General features: G+C 40.1%; 1 protein-coding gene across 2 annotated transcripts in view; it reads left to right on the top strand.

The window, feature by feature from the left end:
• The window catches only part of LOC140458133 (voltage-dependent L-type calcium channel subunit alpha-1C-like), a 703,829-nt gene that overhangs the window by 381,046 nt on the left and 310,092 nt on the right, over positions 1-12,691 (top strand). The window lies entirely within an intron of this gene.

Raw genomic sequence — 12,691 nt, 5'->3', positions numbered from 1 at the left:
GTCTGTGAGAGGGTATTTGTGGGAGTGTATGTGTGAATGTATGAGAGTCTGAGTATGTGTGTGTATGTATGTGTGTGTGTGTGTGTGTGTTTATTAGTACAATGGGGTCACCTGTAGTGTGACATGAACCCAAGGTCCTGATTGAGGCCATAAGGATGCCCTGAGGCATGGTATATTGGCGAGATCAAACAGCGGCTAAACCGATGAATGGACACCACAGAACAATCAACAGACAAGAGTATTCCTTCCCAGTCGGAGAACACTTCAGTGGTCCAGGACACTCGACCTCGGATCTTCAGGTGACCGTCCTCCAAGGCGGACTTCGGGACAGGCAACAACGAAAAGTGGCCGAGCGGAGGCTGATAGCCAAGTTCAGCACCCATGGGATGGCCTCAACTGGGACCTTGGGTTCACGTCATATTACAGGTGACCCCATTGCACACTATACGCACACAGACAGATGGACACACACACACACTCAGAGCCTCTATCATACATTCAGACATACACTCCCACACACACCATCTCACAGACTTAAACCTCTTTACACTCACACACATACACACACCCTCTCACAGACACTCATAACCCCCCCCACACACACACACCCACACCCACATGCACATTTAAGTTTGTGAGGTGAATTTGTACTTGCAGAATTACATTTTACTTTGCTCAAAAACTGCATGAATCCATGTAAGATTTTGAAAATCTGTTTTTTTAAAAATTAGAATCAGTCTGACCATTGTGGTACAGAGTCACACGGGGAAGCTCACACCTTCAATACCTTATCTGGGCCAACATGACCCCAATTGTCAAAGTGCACTTGAGAATGTAACTTTTAAAAAAGGTTTTGCGATTTACATATGAAAGAACTGATACTGACATGGTCATTCTAAAAGATGAGAGACTTAAACAATTTGGATCTTTTTTCAATATATAATTTTCATTACATCACACTGGAAGCTTTTCCTATAAACTCTGTGTCTTACAATCTTACTCTCCACGATCACCTGATGAAGGAGCAACGCTCCGAAAGCTAGTGCTTCCAAATAAACCTGTTGGACTATAACCTGTTGTTGTGTGATTTTTAACTTTGTACACCCCAATCCAACACCAGCATCTCCAATTCATCAGTAGATGCTGTTTAAAGAAAAAAATGGAAAATGCTGGAAATACTTATCAGGTGTGGAAGCATCTATGAAGAGAAAAAGAGCGACTTTCTGCATTCTTTTCTAAGTATTGGTCACCAGGTGTCACAGTGGAGCAGTCAAAGGAAGTGGGGTGACAACCATAATGGTAAAAATAGAAAAATAGTATGCAAAGGCAATTTTAAGTATAAGGTAAAATTAATTTTTGAAACAATAATGTTAGGTAGCTGATCTGGAAAAGTGTCTTTGAGTATTTCCTTCCAATCTACCCATTATTCCTTGATTTGAGTTTCTTCCTTAGTCTTCCAGCATTTGGCAATTTATTCACTGCTAAAAATTTAGAGATATTAACCCTGTTCACAGCATCCCCCTTCCCAACCCTCCAAATTCCTTTTCTCTTCACTGCCCTATTTTTATATGTATGTATCCATTAGATGTCTTTCCCTGCCTCTAGTCCAGGTGAGTATGTAGCTTTGGTGCCCCTAGCAAAACATTCTCAGTATTCATTTCCTTTAGTTTTGTTCTTAGTTCTACAATTACAATAGGCATGTTGCAGGAGACAAAACCAAGATGGTCCGTCACAGAATACAACCAAGGAACACACCAGCTTCTGTTTCACTATGGCAGATTAGCCCTAGGGTCAGTGAGTAACTTTTAGAGGAGAAAGTGAGGAGTGCAGATGCTGGAGATCAGAGTCAAAGGACTGCAGATGCTGGGGATCAGAGTCAAAGGACTGCAGATGCTGGGGATCAGAGTCAAAGGACTGCAGATGCTGGGAATCAGACTCAAAAGGTGTGGCGCTAGAAAAGCGCTGCCTGACCTGCTGTGGAAAAGAATGCAGAAAGCAGCCCTTTTTCTCTTCACAGATGCTTCCAGATCTGATAAGAATTTCCAGCATTTTCTATTTTTTTCTTTAGACAGTGTCTACCACGTTACCAGCTCATGTGTTATGCAGGTTAGGCATTATTGATGGTCGCGCAATGATAGCTTTAAATTGAAAATTGAGAGGACCATCAGTAGGTTTCTGTATTTTATGAACTGAAGGTGGACAAATCTGTGAGACATGGTGGCATGCATTCTGTGGTTTTAAAGAAAGTTAGAGGAGAGGTAGAAAAGGTCAAGCTTGAACTTGTAATTTTTTTTCAACATGAAAAGTATGCTAGTATGTAGTATGTCACTTCTGAAACTAGGAGAGATGCATAAACCGGGTAATAATAGGCATATTATTTAATTTCAGTTTTTTCTTTTCAGAATTGAAGGTCAAAATATTGAGTATGCTTGGGGTCACAATTTGATAAATAAATCCTAGGAAGTTAGAACTGAATTTAAGAGGAGTCGACCATTCAGCCCATTAAATCTGTCCCACCATTCAGTATGATCATGCCTGATCAAATACTTCATTATTTTTAACACATTCAATTCCCGTAACCCTGTAATCCACTAGTAATCAGAAATCTATCAATTTCTACCTTAACCATACTCAAAGGCTAAGCTTTCATAGCCCTCTGTGGTAGAGAATTCAAAAGGCTCACAACTCTCATTTCAGGCCTAAGTGGCTTCTTTATTATTATTGTGTTGTACCACCTGATTCTGGACTCCCCAAACAGGGAAAATATCTTACCTACTTTCTATCCATCTATCCTTTGAAGTATTTTGTAAGTGTCGGTTAAATCACCCCTCACTTTTTATAACTCTGGAGACTACAGGCCAGTTTTCCCAATCGCTCTTCATAGCTTAATCCTGCTGTCCCAGGAACAAGTCTGGTGAACCTTCATTGCACACTCTCTGCAGCAATATTATCTCTCCTGCGGTAAGGTGACTAAACCTGCATACAATATTTCAAGTGTGGTATAATCAAACTCTTATACATCTGAAGCAAGACTTGACTACCCCTGTACTTTTGAATCTCTTGAAATAAAGGCTAACATTAGCCATCCTAATAGTTTGCTGTATGTTAGCCTTCTGTGACTTACTGATAATGACACCAGGTATCTTGGTATATCTACATTTTCCAACTAAAACTACACTTAACAACTAAAATCCTGATTGCATATCTGTTTCCACTAGCAAATGGATGACCACATATATTTCCACACTAAATTCCTTGTTCCACATTCTTGCCCATTCACTGTGCCTGCCCAGATTTACGTGAAGCTATTTTGCTTTACCTCACAACACCCATTCTATTTAGCTTTGTATCATCCACAAATTTGGTCCTGACTCCAAGTTATTGATATATATTTTGAAAAGCTGGGGCCCCAAGTACTGATAATTGCAGTTAACTCACTAGTCACATCCTGCCAATATAAGAATGACCTATTTATTCATACTCTGTTTTCTGTGATATAAATCAGGCCAGACCCACTTAAAACAATTTAAGAAGGTAGTCCAGACCCTAACTTTTCTAGTTGTTCTAAGCAGATGCAAGGTGAATATTCCTACAGTGATACAGCTGGTCAAACCACTTGGCTTTAAACAAAACAGAATTTATTCACACACGAACAAAAGAAAACTGAATTTGGAATAACATAACTATTTGAAAACCCAAACAACATAAAAATGCAACTTAACAAAGAGCTGTTCTGATTTCTTGCAACATCCCATAACAACCCCTTGGCAAAAAGGTAAATTCAAACACAGGTTCTTACAGGAGAGAGAGTGCAGAGAGAAAGAGGATCAGCAGGGAACTGTTTCTTTAGGTCCTTAGCTAAAACAAATCAAAATCTAGAAAAACCCTGAACTAGGAGAACTGGCCACTCTTTCATTGTACAAGTCTTTTTTTAAAAAAGACACTTAAAAGCATTTTTAATTAGATACCTCCAGACATATCGGAACCTCTGCTTTTAGGGCCCCTCTCAAAAAAAAGCAAGGATAACGTAACCTTGTTCAGGGGGCAGCATCATCACCTCTGTCTGTTAACCAGTCATTGATCTATGCCAGTGCATTACTCTAGTCTACGTGCTTCAACCTTTCTAAACAGCATGAAGTAAAGGACATTTTCTTTTTAGAATATTACAGCACAGTACAGACCTTTCAGCTCTCGATGTTGCGCCAACCTGTGGAGCCAATGTGAAGCCCAATTAACCTACACTATTCCATTCTCATCCATATGCCTATCCAATGGCCATTTAAATGCCCTTAAGGTTGGCAGTCTACTATTTTTGCAGGTAGTGTGTTCCACGCCCCTATTACTCTTTGAATAAAGAAACTGTCTCTGACATCTGTCCTAATTCTATCACCCCTCAATTTAAAGCTACATCCCCTCGTGCTAGCCATTGCCATTCAAGGAAAAAGGCTCTTACTGTCCAACCTATCTAACCCTCTGATCATCTTATATGCCTCAATTAAGTCACCTCTCAACCTTCTTCTCTTCAACGAAAACAGCCTCAAGCCTCTCAGCCTTTCCTCGTAAGACCTTCCCTCCATACCAGGCAACATCTTAGTCAATCTCTTCTGAACCCTTTCACCTGATGAAGGAGCAGCATTCCGAAAGCTAATGCTTCCAAATAAATCTTTTGGACTATAACCTGGTGTTGTGTGATTTTTACGAATCTTACCATTCACCCAGTACTCTGCATTCCTGTTACTCCTTCCAAAGTGAATCACCTCACACGTTTTTGCATTAAACTCCATTTGCCACCCGTCAGCCCAGCCCTGCAGCTTATCTATGTCTGTCTGTAACCTATACCATCCTTCATCACTATCCACAACTCTATCGACCTTAGTGTCATCCACATATTTACGAACCTATTCTTCAATGCCCTCATTCAAGTCATTTGTAAAAATGACAAACAACAGTGGAGTCAAAACAGATCCTTGCAGTACCCCACTAGTAACTGGACTCCAGGATGAATGTGTCCCATCAACCACCACCCTCTATCTTCTTTCAGCTAGCCAATTTCTAATCCAAACCACTAAATTACCCTCAATCCCATGCCTCCATATTTTGTGCAATAGCCTACTGTGTGAAACCTTATCAAACAACTTACTGAAATCCATATACACCACATCAACCACTTTGCCCTCATCCACCTGTTTGGTCACCTTCTCAAAGAATTCAGTAAGGTTTGTGAGGCACGACCTACCCTTCACAAAACCATGTTGACTCTCCCTCATCAACTTATTCCTTTCTAGATGATTATATATCCTATCTCTTATAACCCTTTCCAACACTTTACCCACAACTGAAATAAGGCTCACTGATCTATAATTTCCAGGGTTGTCTCTACTCCCCTTCTTGAACAAGGGAACAACATTTGCTATCTTAATTATTTTACTTTATTAAAATGACTTTAAATGATTATTAAATGACTTAAATTTAAAAATTATTAAATGGTTTTATTAAAATCCTCTTGGAAATTTAAGAATACTATGTCTATCAGCTCTGCTTTATCAATTTTGTTGGTAATATCTTCAAAAAAACCACAATAGGTTCATCAAGCATGATTTCCCATTCATAAATTCATGCTCAATCTGACCATTATCAACCAAGTGTCTGTTTATCATATACAAAAACAGAAATTCCTCAGTTCTGAGGAAGGGTCACTCGACCTAAAACGTTAACTCTGATTTCTTTCCACAGATATTTTGAGGAAGGGTCATTTGACCTGACAAGTTAACTCTGATTTCTCGCCATAGATGCTGCCAGACCTGCTGAGCTTTTCCAGCAATTTCTGTTTTTGTTTCTGATTTACAGCATCTGCAGTTTTTTTTCAGTTTCTATTTATCCTGTCCTTTGTAATAGATTCTTGTATTTTCCCTATACTGATGTATCGCTAACACATCTGTAATTCCATATTTTCTCTCTGACTCCTTTCTTAAATAGTGGGCTGACCTTTACTGTCTTCTAATCCTTAGAAGTCATTCATGAATCTATAAAATTGGGGAAGCTAATTACCAATGCACTGAATATCTCTACAGATATCTCCTTCAACACACAGGAATGTCGACTTTCAGGTCCTGAGAATTTATAAACTTTAAGCCCCATTAATTGCTCCAGCACAGTTTTCTTACTGATCATAACTTCTTTCAACTTCTAAGTCTACCTAGCCACTTGGAATCTAGTTCTGCACAATTTCTGAAATTCTCCTCAGTGAAAACATGTACAAAGTAATCATTTAGCTTCTCTGGTTTTCTCTATTCACTATTATAAATTCGACTGACTTTATCTGTGATGGATCCACATTTATTTTAGCCAAACATTTATTTTCTGTATATTTAACAGGTTTACATTTTTTTTGTTACATTGCATTACTATTATATTCTCCCTTTCCTTATCAATTCCTTCAACTTGCTTTATTGTATTCTATAAACCTCCCAATCCTTAGAATTACTGCCATTTCTGGCATTTTTCTGGGCTTCTTTTAAGACCGCACTTGGAATACTGCATCCAGTTCTGGTCGTCCTATTATAGGAAAGATGTGGATGCTTTTGAGAGGGTTCAGAGGAGGTTTACCAGGATGCTGCCTGGACTGGAGGGCTTATCTTATGAAGAGAGATTGACTGAGCTCGGACATTTTTCATTGGAGAAAAGGAGGAGGAGAGGGGACCTAATTGAGGTATACAAGATAATGAGAGGCATAGATAGAGTCGATAACCAGAGATTATTTCCCAGGGCAGAAATGACTAACACGAGGGGTCATAGTTTTAAGCTGGTTGGAGGAAAGTATAGAGGGGATGTCAGAGGCGGGTTCTTTACACAGAGAGTTGTGAGAGCATGGAATGCGTTGCCAGCAGCAGTTGTGGAAGCAAGGTTATTGGGGACATTTAACAGACTACTGGACATGCATATGGTTACAGAAATTTGAGGGTGCATACATGAGGATCAGTGGTCGGCACAACATCGTGGGCTGAAGGGCCCACGATGTACTATGCTGTTCTATCTAATATAATCTAATATAATCCTGAACTTCCTTTGTAGGCCACAGTTGATTGACCTTTGTCAACTTTTTGCAACTTGATGGAGTATATAGTCGCTATAAATCATGTGATTATTCGTTAAATGGTATACATTACCGATGTACAATTATACCTTTCAAAGGTTTTCCCTATATATGTTGGCAAATTTGTGCCCCATGCCTTTATAATTACCCTCATTCAAAATTAACAGCCTTGCTTGAGAATAACCTACCTCATTTTAAATACGTGTAAATTCTATCATGCCACAATCAACCATCCCTAAAGGTTCCTTTACAACACAATAGACCAAATAAACCAATTAAGCACTAAAGCTGTGGAGGTTGAGTTTCTAGAGTGTGTTAGAACTACCCAAGCAGTATATTGAGTCATGTTATTTTGGATCTAGTATTATGTAATGAAGAAGGAGGGCTAATTAACAATCTTGTTGTGAAGGAACCTTTAGGGATGGTTGATTGTGGCATGATAGAATTTACATGTGTTTGAATTTGGCACAGCCTCAGCAATGTGGTTGGGCTGACAGATTTCGTTGGTGATCAATTAGTTTCGTCCCAAACAATCTTTTCCCTTTTTGATGCTCATTAAACCACTAAGGCTGTTTCCACTGACTTTTGTTTGAAATAAAGATTTTAAATTTTAAATTATTTTTTAAACCCACCCCTTTAATAATGAAGTACAATATTCCATTTGCTTTCTTAATTATCTGCTACACTTGCAAATCAACTCTTTGTGGTTCATGCACAAGGACACCCTGGTCCCTCTGCACAGCAGCATGCTACAATTTTTCACCATATAAATAATGGTCTATTTTGCTGTTATTCTTACCAAACGTGATGACCTCACATTTACCAAGATTGTACTCCATCTGCCAGACCCTTGCCCACTCACTTAACCTATCTGTATCCCTCTACAGACTTAATGTCCTTTGCACACTTTGCTCTACCATACATCTTAGTGTCATCTGTGAACTTTGACATAGTAGATCTGGTCGAAGAGTGTGGTGCTGGAAAAGTACAGCAGGTCAGGCAGCATCAGAGGAGCAGGAGAATCGACGTTCCGAGCATAAGCTCTTCATCAGGAATGAGGGGTAGCCCAAGGGGACGGAGAGATAAATGGAAGGGGGTGGGGCTGGGGGAAAGGTAACTGAGACTGTGATAGGTAAGTGGAGTTGGGGGTGAAGGTGATTGGTCAGAGAGGAGGTGGAGCAGATAGGTGGGAAGGAAGATGGAAAAGTAGGACAGGTCAAAAGGGCAGTGCCGAGTTGGAAGGTTGGATCTGGGATAAGGTGAGGGGAGGGGAAATGAGGAAACTGGTGAAATCCACATTGATCCCGTGTGGTTGGAGGATCCCAAGGTGGAAGATGGGGTGTCCTTCCTCCAGGCGTCCAGTGGTAAGGGTTTGGCATTGGAGGAGGCCCAGGACCTGCATATCCTTGGCGGAGGGGAGGGGGAGTTAGTGTTCAGCCACAGGGCAGTGGAGTTGTTTCATGCGTGCATCCCAGAAATGTTCTCTGAAGTGTTCCACAAGTAGGTGTCCTGCCTCCTCAATGTAGAGGAGACCACAATGGGAGAAACGGGTACACCAGATGACGTATGTGGAAGTGCAGGTAAATCTCTGACTGATGTGGAAGACTCCTTTGGGGCCCTGGACAGCAGTAAGGGGAGAGGTGTAAGCGCAGGTTTTGCAATTCTTGCAGTGGTAGGGGAAGGTGTCAGGAAGAAAGGGTGGGTTGGTTGTAGGTGTGGACCTAACAAGGAAGTCATGGAGGGAATGGTCTTTGCAGAACATAGGTAGTGATGGGGAGGGAAATATATCCCTGGTGGTGGGTCTGGTTCCCAACTCCAAATCATCTCTGTAAATTGTAAACAATTGAAGTCCTAACACTGATCTCTGAGACACACCACTAGCCACTGATTGCCAATCAGAAAAACCCATTTATTCTCACTCTTTGATTTATGTTAATTCACCAATCTCTATCCATGCTAATACATTATTTGTAATACCTTGCATCTTTATCTGTGCAGCAGCGTATTGAGTGGCACCTTGTTGAATGCCATCTGGAAATCCAAATACATCACATCCACTAGTTCACCATTGTCCATACTCATAATGTCCTCAAAGAATTCCAGTAAACTAGTTAAGCATGATCTGCCTTTTATGAGCTCATGCTGCGTCTGCCAGATGAAATAATTTCTATCCAGATGTCTCACTATTCCTTCCTTGATGATAGATTCGAGCATTTTCCCCACTATAGAAGTTAAGTTAACGGGCTTACAGTTATCCGCCTTATGTCTGCCTCCTTTTTTTTTAAACAATGGCAGCACATTTGCTGTCTTCCAATCTGCTGGAATCGCCATAGAATGGAGTGAATTTTCTTAAATTACCATGAGCACATTTGTTATTTCCCCGCCACCACTTTTTGTACCCTCATAGAAGCATAGAATCCTTACAGTGTGGGAACAGGCCATTTACTCAACAAGTCCCCACTGACCCTCCAAAGAGTAACCTATCCAGACCCATTCTGCTATCCTATTACTCTACGTTTCCCCTAGCTAATACACCCAGCCTACGCATCCCTGCATACTATAAGCAATTTCGCCAATTCATGTAACCTGCACATCTTTGAAATGTGGGAGGAAACCCACACAGACACGAGGAGAATGTGAGGCAGCAGTGCTAAGCACTGAGACACAATGCCGTCTACCCTGGGATGCATTCTGTAAGGCCCAGGAGATTTGTCAACCTTTAGCCCTATTAGCTTTCCCAACACTACCTCTTTCGTAATAATGATCACTTCTGGATACTAACTGGCATCGCATCCTTGTGATCAATTATTGTTATGTTATTTGTGTCTTCCACTGTGAGGACTGACACTAAATACCTGTTCAACGCCTCAGCCACTTCCTCATTTCCCATTATTAAATCCCCCTTCTCCTCCTTCTAGGAGATTGTTTGATAATAACTAATTCTTTATAGAAATCAACATCTTCCCCAGTGACAATGACATTCTCTCAGGATGCCTTTTGCAATAATATCCAGGTTCCATTCTCCTCTTTCCGTCTCAAGAGCAGGCTGTCAGAAGAACCTTTTTAAAAAACATCTCTTCCCAACTCTGGATATGAGAATCTAAACATCTCCTATTTTGGTATGAAGCGAAGGTTGTTGGAGCTTATAACCATTGTAATGTGCAGTTCTTTCCTCAAAGCCACAGCCTCAGCTGGTGACAGGGATCTGTGTGCAGTTGTGAACCTGTTGTACTGATTGTGAAGTCCTTTGTCTTACCAGATCAGATGTAGCTTCTGCATATCCCTCTTGTTCAGTTTCAGCATGGCTCTTACAACTTCACATGACAGTTCTGTTTCACTGCACAAAAGAAGGGAGAGACTGTTTTCAACTACATTGTCCCAACAATGCCTGAAATCACCAGGGAAACCACTCTTGAACTTACTTTTCCAGCATGTATCAATCACTCATCGTCCAGCAGCGAATGCAGGTATCACTGCTCATTTCTGTCTCAAGTTTTTAAAAAATATCTTGGCTATTACAAGGGCTGTGGAATGCTTCCAGTAAGCATTTTTGTTGAATTAATTCTTCCAGAGTACCCCTTGCATCTTCTTGTTTTTCCTGCCATCTTGCATTCTCTGCGTATAACACAGAGTCTTGTTCAATATTTTTCTATCTGTTTCAATTTGTAGCATGCCTCATTATATGCTTTAATCTTCTGTCTTAACTAACTGTTTAAGCTGTTACGTTCTCTTTGTAAGTTTGTAACTTATTCCCTAGACTCCTTGTATTTCCATTCAGCTGCAAAGTACACACATAGATGCTTTTGGCCAGTTTGTTCCAAACTTTTTGCAATTGTGTTGGTCTTGTTAAAGTTGTGAAAGCAGGTCTTTCACCCATTCTGAAGTGTTAGGGAAGTCTTCCCTACATCTTCTTTCTCCTCTTCTAATCCATTTACCAGCTAGAGAAGACCCAGTCATCTACCAAGGACTACTGCCTACATAGGGTCCTGGATTAGTGGTGCTGGAAAAGCACAGCAGTTCAGACAGCTCGGATGCTGTCTGAACTGTTGTGCTTTTCCAGCATCACTAATCCAGAATCTGGTTTCCAGCATCTGCAGTCATTGTTTTTGCCTACATAGGGTGTATGACAAGAACTGCCCTCTACCCCAAAGCACATGTTGAAATGACCTATTTCTAGGGGCTGGTAACTTACGTTGCGTCAATAAATTGACTGAATCCTCTTGCCAATGATCATGGAACAGCTATTCGATGTTTGATGACCAGTTTTTCCTTGCTCACCTCCATTTGCAGGTTAGATTTTATTCATTACAAGAACAAAAAAATTCTCATTTTTGGCAACACTACATTCGTAGCAGAGAAGAGGTGGAGGTTGTACAGCATAATAACTAAAGGAAGGTTTATCTGTTGGACAAACTGAAAATCAAGAAATAATGGAGGTGCACAAGAAGGACATGACCATTCTCATGTTGAGTGGACAAATCAAATGTGCAAGGATAACACTAATCAGGGAATTTCAGTTTATGGGATATAGTTATAGAATAAGAAGACAATCATATAAGACAGAGATGCAAATGAAGTTCTTCTGACAGGGGGTTTTGAAGTCTGGAATGTCTGGAAGACAAATTTGTAGATTACATCTGGGATGATTTCATTGAGCAAAATATTGCAGAAACTACCAGGGAACATACTATTTTAGATCTAGCAATATATAATGATGTACAATTATTAAGATATCTTATGTTTAAGGTCCTCCAGAGACAGTGATCATAATATGGTAGAATTTCAAATAGATTGGGAGAGGCCAACTTGGGTTTCAAACCAATGTCCTCAACTGAAATAAGAGCAATTAAATAGGGATGAAGAAAGAATTGTCTAAAGCAAACACAAAAATGACTAAGGGGAAAGTAAGTAGATGAAATGTGGCAAAAATGTATTCAAAAAGTAGGCCTCAATAATCTACGGTTCAGAAATATGATCAAAGAGAGAATCTAATCAAAACTAACGCAAACAAAGGTATGAAAACATGGTAAGCCAGAGAAATAGATTTTTTTTTAAACTAGCATCAGTTGATTAAAAAGCTAATGAAGAGGGAGAAAATTAATTATGAAGGTAAGTTGACAAGAAATATAGAAACAAACAGCATGGGCTACTCTATATAAAAATAGATTATCTAATGTAAGTGTAAGACCCTTGGAGGAAGTGACTAGAGATTAACAGGGAATGAGAGATAAAAAGTTCTTGCACAAGACAGGAGCCTACAGTATTTGGGTTAATGCATTGACATGGCATGTGGATTGGTTAAAACACAGAAGGAAAAGAGTCTGAATTAATAAGACTCTTCCTGATTGGCATTATCATTTGTGGAGTGCCGCAAGGATCAGTCTTAGGGCCTAAGTTATTTGCTATCCATATGAATGAGTAGAGGGCGGGGGTAGGGCTAAGTGAACTGTATCCAAATTTGCTGATGATATAAAAGTAATTGGGAGGGTATATTGTGATAAAGACACAAGCAATCTGCAAGGGATGCAGATAGATTGAAAAGTGGTTAGAAGCATTACAGATGGAGTTTAATGTCGGAAAGTGTATTTGGTACGAAGA

The sequence above is a fragment of the Chiloscyllium punctatum genome, chromosome 32 (genome assembly GCF_047496795.1).
Source record: "Chiloscyllium punctatum isolate Juve2018m chromosome 32, sChiPun1.3, whole genome shotgun sequence".
In the NCBI taxonomy this organism is placed as follows: domain Eukaryota; kingdom Metazoa; phylum Chordata; class Chondrichthyes; order Orectolobiformes; family Hemiscylliidae; genus Chiloscyllium; species Chiloscyllium punctatum.
Note: the sequence above shows the minus strand (reverse complement) of the source record. Positions and strands in the feature narration are given on the sequence as shown.